General features: G+C 37.9%; 1 long non-coding RNA gene across 2 annotated transcripts in view; it reads right to left on the bottom strand.

The window, feature by feature from the left end:
- Positions 1 to 3,370: 3,370 nt before the first annotated feature.
- LOC149205315 (uncharacterized) overlaps positions 3,371 to 14,690 on the bottom strand; it is a 29,406-nt gene continuing 18,086 nt past the window's right edge. Inside the window, exons 1-4 of one of the 2 annotated variants that reach the window (XR_016251871.1) lie at positions 4,327 to 4,401; positions 4,128 to 4,195; positions 3,943 to 4,017; positions 3,371 to 3,838 (exon numbers count right to left, since the gene is read on the bottom strand). This is a non-coding gene — a long non-coding RNA (uncharacterized LOC149205315). Of the gene's footprint in view, positions 3,839 to 3,942; positions 4,018 to 4,127; positions 4,196 to 4,326; positions 4,402 to 14,690 lie in introns of those variants that run through there. The other variant, XR_016251872.1, reaches the window with a different exon arrangement.

Raw genomic sequence — 14,690 nt, 5'->3', positions numbered from 1 at the left:
TTGATGGGGATGATCATGAAGTACTTCACTTGTGAGGGCAGGTTTAGCAGGTTATATCAGTATCACATCAGGTTGTTGATGCATTTCACTTCTCAAAATCCCTTAAACCTACCTAATTACTTGTTTAGAAGCTTGGTGAAAATGACTGAGAAGGTTCAAACAAAGGGAAGAGATCATCAAGCAAGTTTATTTCATCATGCTCTAATAAAAGTCATAGTTCTCCACCAGCTGGCACAGGTCAACATGTCATGGGAAGCATTCTTGAAGGAAACTTCTCTCTTACCTATCTCCCACTAGTCAAAGAGCCTAAATACTCCTACATCATCTGGGCCACAGAGACCTGAACCATCAAGCATACCATCAGTGAAAGAAATCATCCTAGAGCAGAAATTTCAAAAACATACAACAAAGGTAAGAGGTTAGTTTTTTCCCTTGAGATAGAAAGGGAGATGCCTAGTCCTAAACCTACAAGTAGGTATCAGGCTAAAAGACTACCTAAGGAGGCTGTTAGTGAAAAATAAGTGCAGATTGAAGCCATGATAGAATTACATAGAGATAGAGATGATTCACCTTTCCAACATCATGAAGAGGTACCTTCAGAAATAGAGATGGCTGACCTAGGATAATAACATGGAGACAAGGCAAAAGAAGACATAATCAAAGAGAAAGAGGCACATAATCAAAGCAAAACATAAGAAGATCATCCATCATCCAACAAGGCATACGTTTTGGTAGCTAAAGACAAAGGTAAGGCTATCATTGATGTGGAGCAGTTTGAAGGCAAAGACATCTAGGTACAACAAAGGAGACCCAAAACTAGAGCCATGATAAGAAAGGAAAAGCTTGTGAAAGAGCCATCTCCTCCTCAAGCCCAAAAAGACACAGATGAGTCCATAACTGCTGAAATTGAAGAGAACAAGGAGTATTTGTTTGAGAAGGTGGATGTGCACCTAGAGAAACCATTGAAGAAGGAAAACAGAGACACTGCCATGCACAGGCATATGGCAAGGTACTATTCCACAAGAAACATGGTGTGCAAGATTAGGGTTAAGAACATGAAGAAGAAGCTTAAGAAGACCCTAAAGAAGCTCAAAAAGAAGGATAACCTTCAAACTTTATCTAAATCATGTCTGGTGGTCTCATGCAGGACAAAGAGAAAAATAAAATAAGCAATTTTTTGAAATTTTGGAGTTTTTATGTGCACTCGCAAAAAGCATCCTATAGAAATGCAACGAGTGTTCGTTGCACTTTTTCTTAGGAGGTCTAAATGAAAATTTGCAAGAATTTGGAGATGGATAATGATGTAAGGATGTCAGAAAAGTACTTTGGGAGGCTTGGAGATGCATAAATTTTCAGGAAATGACAAAATAATGCATATTTTTGACCTTTCTGCCACTATTTCAGACCACTCGCTGCGCTTCTAGGAAAGTTTGACTTCAAGGCAGTTTTTTAGGGGTTTGGAGTAGATTTTTCCAGTTCTTGATGACTCCATGGTGTATTGGACATCTTCATCTTTCCAACCATACCATTTTCAGCAAAACATTCCTCCGAGAAGGCCTCCAAATCACCCTCCAAACTTTTGCTGAATTAGTGTGTTTTTGTGAAATTCACTGTTTTATTGTTGGTGATGGTCAAAGGTAAAACTTGAGTGATGTAAATGGTTACTTCATGAAATAATCTTATTTAATTGAGATTTTTAGGAGTTAAATAGCAAAATAATCTTGTAATTAAGGCTTTGAGAAATAAACTCATGCAATTAGTGTAGAGGAAAGTGGTTTCTAACCCCCAATGATGTGGTAGTAGTTAGGTAGGATTAGGAAATCAGTTCCTAGGAAGTAGGATTTGACCCCTTAGAGGGGGAATTTGGTTTTTCATCGATATGTAGTCAGAATGAACAGATAGAGATGGTTGGATATTGGAAACTCATGCTCTTGAACTAGTGTTCTTGATATTGGCAGAAATATATGCAGTTGCAACTATTTTTATGGGATTCTTGTGTTATGATAGTGGCTTTGTTTTTTCTTTTGTTTTCTTATATATTTGATTATTAGTAGCCATCTACTTTATTCTTATGCTTTGTCTCATGAGTTTTAAACATAAATCATCATTTTAATGCTTTGTTTTGTTTGGGATTAGCATTCAATGTTTTCCTTCTGGATAAGTGAATTCATGCTTTTGCTCACTTAGATCCTACTACATTCCTCACTAAACTACAATGAAAAATCATTTCGAGTCACTGGTTGCACCTATCTTTTCCCATCTTATGTCTACAACTAACCTTTAGAATTTCTTGACCTAGTTATGAGACCTAGTGCTCTTTATCCAACAAACCCTAATAAAACCCTACTGAGCTGACACCTAACCTAAAATCTACATATTCTCCAGCCACTTCCATTGGATGTGAGGTTGATTTAGAAAGAGCCCTCTTTGATTTGGTAGGGTTAGCTACCAAGTTGAAAGTTGGTTTGAGGTTACCTCTTTGGTTTCTTTTCTCAGCCCCTCAAAAACTAAGGAGTGCTAACAGGACGATCTGAAGCTCTACAAATTTTATTGGGGAATACTTAATTCTATACAACTTGAACGTTACTTCAAGCAACATGGTCTCATATGACTACAAGAGAAGAATAATCTTACTAATTTATTAGTAGTGGTATACCCAATTGAATAAAACTAATAATATACAATAAGAGAGATTAAAGAAAAATAAAATAAAATATATCGATTAACATAAACAACATTAAACTTAGGAATAGGAATTTTACGAGTAGGAATATAAATAAATAACTTGGAAGAGGAGTTTTTTCCCGCAAGTGTGTGATAGAGATCAAGAAGGCAGGGGGAAAGCTACTATACAATTCTTTTGACGTAAATGTCGAATTCTTTCTTCAAGATGAAGAAAGGATTGATATAAAGATCTAATCAATGCAGAGGAGTTATCTTAGAGCAATGTTAGCATCAACACCATACAAGGTTGTGGAGGATGGTAAAATAAAATCAAAACCACAACAGACTCGACACAAATTGCTGGGAATGAAAACTATTGATTCAAAACTGCCTAGTTGGAGAGTTCCATAGTGTATATATATATATATTCTTCGATTAAGTATGGAAAAAAAAACTGGAAACCAGACTATACATTTCCTAGTTCAACATAATTGACTGGAACTGTGAGATTTACTATTTATTATTTGTGTACATGTATATAAAGAAAAGGGACAAATTTTACACTAGTAGCAGTAAACACTATTTCTAGATTGAATTTAAAAATTTGCAACAGTTTCACCATAATCCATCTCTAGACATATTATCCAAGAAAAATTCAAAATAGAGAAAGAACATTGAAATCACATGATAGGAGTACACAAGAAAGAATCTTCCATAATACAAGAAATTAAGGATCTATATTCATATAATCATAATTACGCAAAAAATATGAGATTTCATCTCTTGAAAGAATTAAATTGACTGAAACTTTCTAGTGGAAGTATGAGTCCTGTTCTAGTCAGAGGTGTAATTCCATCTTAATCTTTACATACATGAAGTAGATAAAAACAAACCAAATAATAATAAAGGGTTTCAATTTTTGAATCTGTGGCCAGATCGGAAAGAACCAAAGGAAACTAATAACGATCCTGGCACATAAGAAACTACAATGAACATAAGAAAGAACACCATTATCTCCTTAGGCGTGAAACACTCTGTTGTGAAGAAGAGGTTATGCCAGATAACCAAACTGGGCATGAGTAAGAGAAGTTAGCTAAAGAATGACAACATATGAGCCATCATTGGAAACTTGCATAAGAAAAAAACCCCTTGAATCTACACGTGTTGGAGATACCTACATAAGAGTAACCTAGGATTAGTGCCAACCCTGCTGGAGAAACAGAGTAATAAAATTAGGAAGAAAAAAAGAAATAGAAACCTCCAAAACAAATTGGTTACCTACTAAAGGACAATCCTGCGTTGTGGTCCAATGACTGAAGGACAACTGTCGTGAGGCCATTATCTTCCCTGGAACTTGCAGTGTAGGAAGAAAAAAAAAGAAAATTGTTATTTTGAATACAACTACTCTATAATGTCAGAGAAAAACCAAGAATGCATATTGAAAATGAGGTGAATAAACTTACTAAAATAGAGTACCAGTGCCATGATGAGCCAACACCAGGAAGCGCGCCTAGAAGGATTAACCAATTTTCTGCATAATGAAAAATAGGGGTAGAATTGTCAAAATTAGAAAAGATAATAGATTGTACATGTAACCTTGAAAAACTTAATAAATCACTATGGGGATCCTTGTAGTCCGAACTAGTAAAAAAATAGACCTACTGAGATTAGACTAAGAGATAGAAAGAGAGAATCCATCTGAGTTCCTATAGGGACATAGTCAAGGTAGAAAAACCCTAGTGAGCATTTAGATGTAGACCAAATTAGGGCATTTAAATGAATTTGTAAACCTAGCTTTGTTGAACAACTTACCTTCTTCAGTGAGTGGTGGAGGTGTAGGAGCCATGCTGGATGTCACAACACTTTGACAGAAACCCAACTATGAGTGTCTCTTTCCCCATCATGGCGGTGTTATAGGAGTCGACACCATAAAGCAAGATAGGAAACTTCTTGAATGAGGCAAGTTACAAACCCTATCACTAGGGTAAGATAAGGAGAAACCATAGTAGTCATCAGATGAACGTGCATCAAATCCAACCTGTTTAGGGAGGAGAGTACAACAAGCCATGTGAAAATCACATGGGCCTGGCCTAGGTGGTGCAAGATCATTCCACGCAAGAATCAAAGTCCAACATTTGAATGTTGCAATAACAAGATAGGTAAATTGCAATAAAGTATAAGTGTTAATTGAGAAGGGGGGGGAGGTACTTCTATCGATATGACTACACTCTCTTAATACTTGGTTAAAAGCACCAAGGTTAAAAGTCACATCGCGCACCCAACTACACATAGAAAAATTACAATAACATTCATACCTCATCATGTATATTCAGGTCATCAGTATTAACATTAGGGAATGAAACCATTCAACAAAATCATAAAGGAAATGGAATGTCGGCAACCTATACTTCTTACCAACCATATGCCTAGGATGTCACATAGTAACCAAATTGATCAAGAATTGTTAACACCATGATTGTATATGTATACATATCAAAACTAGACCACATGATGTTCTCATAAACCAAGGAAGTAATTAATGTTGCCATGAAAAGTAAACCAACAAGGGAAGTAAGGGTAGGATTTTAGCATACGTTATAAGGGAATGTTGTAACATTGTTTATATAAAAAAAAAATATGTAGATGGAGGACTCTTACATAGAGGATTGACTTGAAAGAGTTTAAGTCCATGTGAAGTACGAACAATGCTGACCCAAATAAAAAAAGAGAATGGTAAATGTGCAAGGAATCATGGGCCATTAATATGATCACTATCAAGTACTAGTTTCCTTTGCCAAGGATGGATGACCTTATGGACTGTTTAAGTGGGGCTGGATATTTCACAAAGATATATTTGAAGAGTGGTTATCATCAAATCTGTATAAGGGAAGGTGATGGGTGGGAGGTTGTTTTTAAGACAAAAGATGGAATATTTGAATGGTTGGTTATGCCATTTGGACTAACTAATGCTCCTAGTATATTTATGAGAATTATGAATTAAGTCTTGAAACCATTTTTGGGGAAGTTTGTCTTTATGTACTTGGATGACATATTAATTTTCAACATAACCAAGGAGGAAAACTTGGAACAAGTGAGGCAAGTTTTGAAATTTTTGAAAGAGGAACAATTGTTGATAAATTTGAATAAATGTACATTTCTACAAATAAAATTAGTGTACTTGGGATTTGTGATTTCCAAGGAAGGCTTGAAGATGGATCTAGAAAATGTGAATGCTATTTTGGATTGACCAACACTTTAGTCCACTTTTGAGGTAAGAAGTTTCCATGGGTTGGTTAGTTTCTACAAGAAATTCATTCATATTCGTGGGTATCGCCCAAATATTATAGAGACCATATAAAATTATTAGAATCTTGAATATTATTATAAAAATATCACCAAATATTTTGCAATTTACATATTATGTTTTAGTAATATTCGGCAAGGTTTCTACACTTTAATATATATTTTCATCCTTAAAATTTTCCTTGGTGCTTCTATTGGTAAAATATGAAGGTTGACTTGTACTTTTGGTGCATGATTAGTGTATCCTCATAGTTTTGGGTGCATTGAGTGGGGTTAATCTTAATTTGTGATATAACTGCCTGAAATTACTCATGCTATAGGTGAATGAAACTAGTGTTATAACAATGTTCTTTGGGGTGAAAAATATTCAAACTAAGTTTACTTGAAAAGCCTTGAACATGTTATGTAGAAATTACGATGTAGATTTGCAACTGATCGTGAATTTTTAATCAAAATCACAAGACACAAACCTACTCCACTGCTCTACGAAAAGTAATTCACAATCTAGAACAAATTTTTTAGACATGCAATAAGAAATCACATACATGCAACAAGTATTTTTCCCGGGGAAAGAAAACTGCTAAAAACCCCAATGCTTGCTTGCATTAAATCAATAGAATAAAGATGTATTACAATTTCTTTTATCAACTGAGTACAACCTGCAAGTGCATAACCTATCTCTCTGCTCACTGAAATGCACTGACCCAGACTTATTCAATTTTTGCCTCTGCTTGAGATCCTATTTCCTTGCATTTTTTCTTGAGGAATTAGGCCATTATTATTTAGGAAATTCCTCAAATTTATTGCGCAATTCCTTTAGGCTGATCCTCTGACTGCATGCAACACTTGTACACTCAAGACTAGTCTACAACTAATGTTACACTGCCTTGGAATATCCACCAAGCCTAGGGAACTCAAATTCTCTGCATTAGCTATTTTGGGTTGATTGATCAATTAACTAGATGATCACTAGTTTGACTGAAGTCCCACTACACAAATGACCCTCCACTAGTTCCTTCAACAATTAGAATTAGTTTAACTGAAAACAACTTTAGATAACTGACCTTGATTTCTATAAATTAGTAATCGCACATGTTTAACTGAAATCTAACTCCTCCAACTCAAATTTACTAAGTAAACTGGGTGACACAAGCCATGTCACACAAATTAACATCATTCAAGTTGTTTGCTGATTGGAAATTCAAATTTTCTCAATTTAATCAAGGAAAAATCAATTGAGAATTTTTTTCTTCTGCATTTTACAACATTCCCTCTCAACAAGAAAGGGATTATCAACCACCCCTATCCTTCACCCGTGGAACATAAACTTCCCTCTTGGCAAGGACCTTGTCAAAATGTACTGCAACAACATTATATGCCTCTGCACAAAGTCCCACAAATGGTGATACCAGATATCTATATGCTTGGATCGATCGTGAAAAACAAGGTTCTCAGAGAGATTGATGCAAATTTGATTATCGCAATAGATCACAGTTGGATCCATCATCTGACCAAACAATCCAACAAGTATCTTTCTCATCAAGATCGCCTCACATGCTACTTGACTTGCATTCATGTATTATTCTTCTACCAAGCTGAGTGCCACACACATTTGCTTCCTATTGTACTAGGAAACAACTGTAGACCCAACACTAAAAATTGCACTTGATGTACTCTTTCAGTCTGATGGACTCCCTGCCCATTCTGCATCTGTGAAGCCAGACAACTTCACTCCCTATGTCCGTCTATAACATAGTCCAAACTAGGTAGTGGCTCTGAGGTATTGTAGAACATGCTTAGCTACTCCCAAAAATAATTTGGTTGGCCAAACCAAAGCTTGGATCAAATGGTTGACTGCATAACACATATATGGTCGTGTGTTCACAAGATACGTTAGTGAACCCACTAGCTGCTGATAAATGGTAACATTCACTTCTTCACCAGAAGCGGTATCCTCCTTCCTCCAGTTGATCACTAGAGGTGTCTCCATGGGTTTGCAACTCTCCCTTCAGAATCTCTGTAGTATCCCATCTAAATACTTTCCTTGGGAGACAAACAATTCCCCATCACCTTGCCATACTTCCAATATGAGGAAGTAGTGCATGAGACCCATGTCCTTAATTTCAAATTCTATTGTAAGGTCCTCCTTACAAGATCTGATCAATTGTTTATCATTAGATAAAATCAGGCCATCAACATATAAGACAATAATCAACAATTTACCTTCTACACTTGAAATTTGAATAAACCTATAAGGAGATAACCCAAAATACAATTAAAAAAAGTAGTTTTTCTTCTTTTCCCTTCAAAATATTTACACGTACCTATTTTTAAATTTAAAGGATTTGATTGGTTTACATATTATGACATGGAAATTATGTGAAAATTTCATGGGCACTTTTAGGTTGAAATTTCCTCTAATGTTTTTTTTTTTGGTAGGACTACATCTTCATCATGTCCAATATATCACCCTGATCGGGACGGGAAACTGAACCAATGAATTTACATCAAGGAGTGCCTTAACAAAGCACTCAATCACCGTCTATCCAAGATCCCATAGATAATATTACTATTGATAATTAGATATTGCTATTCTTCAATTAAAAATACAATAAAAAAATAAAAGCTAAAATGCTAAAAAAAAATAAAAAAATAAAAAAATACTACAATCCATTTATGACACATTTTTAATAGGTTATGATTTACTTAATTAATTCACAATAACTACAACTCATGTGAAGTTCCCGATACATTGATGGACAAAGTCACTTCCACATTGGGTATGGAGAAAGATAGTCATTAAAAAAGAAAGATAAAAAAGAGATGGCAGTAATTTTAAGGGATTTCCAAATAAAAATAAAACTAAAATTAAGAATACATAGGATCTAAATGAGCAAAGAAATATGAAGCTTGCAAAAATAATCAAAAGAAACTTGGGAGAAATATACTTATGAGAATGGAAAGAACATATGCAAGGGAATGTTGTGATGAATTCACACTGATAGATATTAACTCATAAAACCAACTAAAAAATTGAGATTGGTTATTATGTAGAATTAAATTTAAGGATTTTTTAATTTTGTAAGATTTATAAATTCTTTAAATGTTCTTTTAAGTCCATAGTTCATATAATTTATAGTTTTATTGATACAAGCATTTTTGTAATTTTTTTTTAATAATATATATTAAGTTTGTAATTTTATTTGTATAGTAAAATAAAATATATTTTAAAAGATACATGAATAAGCTTCATGGAGAGAGGAGAGTTATGATGTTTTTTTGTTTTGTTTTGTTTTGTTTTGTTTTTTTTTTGCTTTTCCATGGAAAAAGTCATAATTTCTATTACTGGTGAGAAATTACATTCTGTAGATGCCATAGCATATGCATATTGAGGTTGGTTGCCTCCCGAAAAAAGAAAGTTTGTTGTAACAACAACAAGCATAAAATTTTTGCAGCAATCTCCGCACAGGGAGGTCGTGAAAGTCTCAAAACTACTGTAAACGACAAGGTAAATAACTGTACCAAAATATCCTGTAGTCTCCACGCAGGGAGGGCATGAAGGTCTCCAAAAAATAAAGTCACTGAAACAGTCCATGCTGTATGACTGTCAAAATTTTTCTAAGAGAGTTTGTAACACCATAAGTACTGTAATATAAACATCATTTGACAAAAACCAGTAAGGAGCCAAAAAAGATAAACATAAGTGTATAAGGAGAGCCAGTGTGATTATGTCTCCTGCTGTAAGTGTAGATCTATGAACAATCTATGGTATTATTGGTGGAAGGTTCCATCAACTTCTTCCTGAATCAGCTAGTCCTCTTCCTGCCTACGCGCTTCCTCCTTTGATAGGTAGTCTCCCCTGAGTTGCGCTCCCTATAAATGTGATGATAGACAAAGTTGTCAAAAGATGCCGTAAGTCTGTGAGCCTCATCCAATATATGTCTCAACGTAAAAGTAGAGCAATGAGAAGTTCTGTTGAGCCAATTACAAACAAGTTTGGAATCCCCAAACAGTTGGAGATGTGAGCAGTGTTTCTCTAGGGCAAAGTGGATGAGATGTTTGGCAGTGGTTAGCTCAGCATAGTTGTTTGTGCCTCTTCCCAGGTTCATTTGGATCTTGAAGCAGTGGGATTCCCTCAGGTAGAGTATGCCCCCCCCACAGCCCTCTTCTTGGGCTGAGCCATCAAAATAGGCCCAAGGATATGCTTTATCTATGAGCTCAGGTTGAATGTTTCTAGAGGGAGTCTGAGAGGTGTCTTCAGGCAGTGAGTCAAAGTCTGCAAGGATACGAGATCTGATGGAGAGCCAGAGGGGATCCTTATGGTCAAAAATGGCCCGGTTCCTTGCCGTCCAAAAAGCCCAGCACATCAGAAGGGGCAGATTTCTGTCTCTACCCCTGTGCCTCTCTAGCCAGTCCAGCCAGGCCTCCATGATAGATCTCCCTTGCCAACGCTGAAGGGAAGGGGAGGGGGCTAGAATAAGGTTCCATTGCTTAGAGATAATAGGGCAGTGCAGGAATAAGTGTTCGGTGCTTTCCTCATTGTTCCTGCATAGGTGACACCAAAAAGGACCATGGAAGGATCGCTTCATCAAGTTTGAGCCGGTGGGGATTTTGTTGAAAAGGATGGTCCACATGAGCAATCACGTTCTAGGGGCTGCTTTAAGCTTCCATAGGGCTTTCCACCAGGGCTGTACATTCTCTGGTTTAACGATCTCCATGAGTTTCAGATATCCTTCCTTGGGCGAGTACCTCCCATTTTTCGCATATGCCCACACAATTCGTCCTCTCCTTCCATTATCCTGATGTGAGATTGAGTAAGAGCTTCGGTGAATCCCTCCCAAGCTTGATGCCAATGGGTTGGGAGGTGGAGGTCTAGGGCTGACTTCCAGGCCTGCAGGAGAAGAGTGGTATTTTCCAGATCAACAATATGGCATAGATGAGAATGTCCTTGATCCGCTAGGAGTTCTATCACCTCTGCTGGGAGCCTGTGAGCATTCCCACATCTGATCCAGGGGTCCACACCTATACGGACTACATTCCCCTCATGAATCCTCCAAGTTAATCCTTCCCGTATAAGGGGGAGGGAGTTTAGCACCGCTTTCCAGATAATGGACAGGTTGCTGCTGGCCCTATGATCCCTCCGAATCCAGTCCATAGTGTTTTCAAGGGTGATGTATTTTGCATAAGCAACTTTTGTCCATAGGCTTTGCATTGTGATAAGTTGCCAACCCAATTTTGCAGCCAAAGCTTTGGCGAAGAGGTCCAACCTTTTTATGCCCCAGCCCCCCCATCTCTTGGGCCTAGCAATTGTGTCCCATTTTACCCAGGCGAAGAGATTTCCCTGCTTGTTGCCTTTCCATAGAAACCTGCTGCAGATTTTTTGTAGCCTAGCTAGAATTCCCCTTGGGATCCAGGCCATAGTCATCCAGTATACCAGTGTTGCTTCCAGCACAGCTTTTATGAGAGTGAGCGTGCCCGCTCGAGAGAGATATCTGTTGTACCAAGTGATCAATCTCTTTTCCACCTTAGAGATGAGCCAAGTTCAGTCTGCAATTTTGTAGCCCGATGGTTTCAGCCGAAATCCTAAATATTTCAGCCCATCTGATGAGCCCCAAATTTTGGTAACAATTTGGGCTCATTTTGGCCTACTTACCTTGCTCAACCCTTCATTTTTTATCACTTATGCATCATTTCTTAGTATATTCGTGTTATTTGTAGGAAGAAGGGCAGTCATTATGCCTACGTAGCTAATACATGATGATTTCAGGTTTTTTGGCATTAAATGGAGCAAAGACCACGCAAATGGAGACAAGGAGACAACCAAGGTGGCATTGCGGGTTTATAGGGAGGTTGTCCACAACCTTGAATGACCTCCCTCGTGATCTCCACCCCAACTCCGAGCTCCAACAGCTATCACCACCGAGCTAGAAGGCAGCCAACGGATTCTACAAGAACAACAGTTCACTTTCAGTTGGACAGCCAAGCTCCACTAATTGAGGAGGCCAGCTTGGCCCTAATCATGTATAAATATTAAGGCTGTTGCCTTCTATGAGACTCTTGAACTTTTGTTATAGATTTTGGATTACGAGCTGTAGCTCTGTTTTTGCTCTTTGTAAGCCAATTTTGGCATGTTGTTAGACTCACGATTATGATATTTTAATAAAGGCAGTCAGATTTGGATTCGATTTTGAGTTCTTAGGGGAGATATAGCTCTCAGGTTAGGGCCCAACCTGAGAGCAATAGACCTCCTTTCCTTTGTATTGTTACTTGTCTTTTTTTTTATCATTGCATTTCTTTCCTTTACATGCACTTGAAAAATACAGTTTGCTGAGTTGACTGTTTCGGTCTGGTTATGTAGGTTAGTTTCATGAATACAGTTGTTTCAGTAGTTCAGAATTAGCATAGGGAGATTGAAGTTACATTGAGTCCAAAAAGGTTGAATGCATGCTCACTTTCACCTCTGTTTGGGGACCGGAAGTGTAGACCGTGCCAACTGCCAAAAACACTATTTTAACATATGCATGCAAGTATTGATGTAATGTTTTCGATTGGAGGATTGTTCATGCGATTATATCTTGAGTAATGACTCTTTGGTTCAGTATCATGCACGAATTCCTTTCAACTTACATTGTTGTTCTTCGATTCCTAATAAAGCAGTTAGAATAGGTTGGTGAACTTTCGTTTACATGCAAGATAAAGGTGATTTGTTTCATTTACACTGCGCAGCACCACTTCATCGTGTTCTTATCCTTCTGAACCGTGCCTAGGCCACCTACTCATCCTCTGTTCGGCTCATTTGCCTTCCAACTCTTCTACTGTCCACATTGCTCAATCTTTTTGACCTTCCATTGCCCTACCCTTCTATCGACCAACCAGCTCTATCCACTCTCTCTCCATCTCATCTCTCTGTCCATAGGCCATCTCAAGCTCCTCTTTCATCTTACCTATCCATCCATACAACTCCTTCACTCCTCCATCACCCAAAACTCCGACTGTAGGACATCCTGTAGAAGTTAGCAGACATCCTGTAGAAATCCCGAGTTTCCTGTAGGATCCCCTGCAGACATCCTGTAGAAGCCTGCAAACACGGTTGCCGAGCACCTGAATGTTGTGGACTTCTGTGGAATGATGTGAGGGATCCCCTGGAACCTCTCAGAGCCCTCCTAACCGTTCCCAAGCCTTCCTTCCCTTCGAACTACCCCTGCACAGTCAATACCCAGTAAGAAGCACAATCATAATAACTCCACCCACTTGAGAAAAAATACAAAAACGTGTTCTCTTCAATGGAAGTAGTTTAAATTCATGCATCTCATATCACTAGAAGTAATGGCATCATTTCTAGAAGTTGCATTCCCACCATTGCATCATAGAGATTAAGCTAGTCAGATTAGGGTTTACTAGGGTTTCCATGTTTGGTTGGCTTTCAGTTCATTCTTGCAAAGTAGGTTAATTTCCTTTGAGATAGCCTTCGTTCATCATTTAAAAAGCTTCTTCTGAGAACATATAGAAGTTGGCTTGAGCCCTAGCGGACTTGTGCCAGCTGACCAAGTGACAGCTGCGACAAGAGCTAGTACTTGTGCATACAGCACCATCGCTTCCAAGTTTGTTACGAACTACCGGGTTGATAAAATTAGAGAAGGAAGCCCCAGGAGTTGTAGCATTATTGCTACAATACTGGAGCTCACCATCTTTTTGGCGCCGTTGCCAGGGAAGCGTCAGAGTATTAGTAATTGTTGCTTTTCTTCTATTTTCTTACTCTCGCCTTCTGCCAAGTAGTTTATTTCATTTCCATTCTGCAAAAGTAGCATAGACATTTCCTGCTTTCATAGATTAGTATTGAATTCCGCAATTTCAATTTTGCAAGCATAGATTAGCCTTTCAATTCTGCAAGCGTAGACTAGCATTTCCATTCCTGCAATTCCATTTGAGCAAAGTAGATTAGTCCTTTCCTGCTTTCATTTCAATTCTGCATTTTTATTTCAGCAAGATAGTTAGTTGTAGATCAATCTGTTTCAGTTTTGCAGGTACCAAAGAAAAAAAAACAAAAGCAATCAAAAAGTCTTTCCATTTCATGCCTCGTAGGAACTGAGATAAAACAGGCAAATTCCTACCCAACACCCCCACCACATCACTGAGTCACCCTTCTCTCTTCTTAGGTGACAGTGATCCAGAAGAACCTATAGGTGAACCTCCTGAGATATACGAAGATCCTATAGCAGAAGAAGAATTAGAGACCATCCCATCTGAAGCCATGGCTGACAATAGAAGAGAAGATGAGAGAATAGAAGGTGCCTTCCCCATCCGAGAGACCAATGGAGACATGAAAATGAAAAACATTAGTCCCTCCGCTCTACCTCACTTCCATGGACTGACTACTGAAGATCCTGATACCTTCCTGTTTGAGTTTGCTGTCCTTTGTAGAACCTATGACTATACTGAAGATGAGCAGAAGCTGAAACTCTTCCCTTCAACTCTTAAGGATGCAGCATTACGCTGGTTCATGGGCTTACCTGGGAATAGTATTACCACTTGGGCTCAGATGCAGCAAGCTTTCAATACCAAGTACCGGGACTATTGTAGGTCCAAGGAAACCAAGGGAGAAATCTTTCGGATGACCATGGGAAATGATGAGTCCTTAGAGGATTATGAGGAGAGGTTCCAACTTAGCTATAAGCAGGCCAGGTGCACACTTGACCCTGAATCCCTCAAGTTGGTCCTGCTCC

This window comes from Pinus tabuliformis, chromosome 1_2 (assembly GCF_031772625.1).
Source record: "Pinus tabuliformis cultivar Carrire ecotype Pingquan chromosome 1_2, CPIR1, whole genome shotgun sequence".
NCBI classification, from domain to species: Eukaryota; Viridiplantae; Streptophyta; class Pinopsida; order Pinales; family Pinaceae; genus Pinus; species Pinus tabuliformis.
Note: the sequence above shows the minus strand (reverse complement) of the source record. Positions and strands in the feature narration are given on the sequence as shown.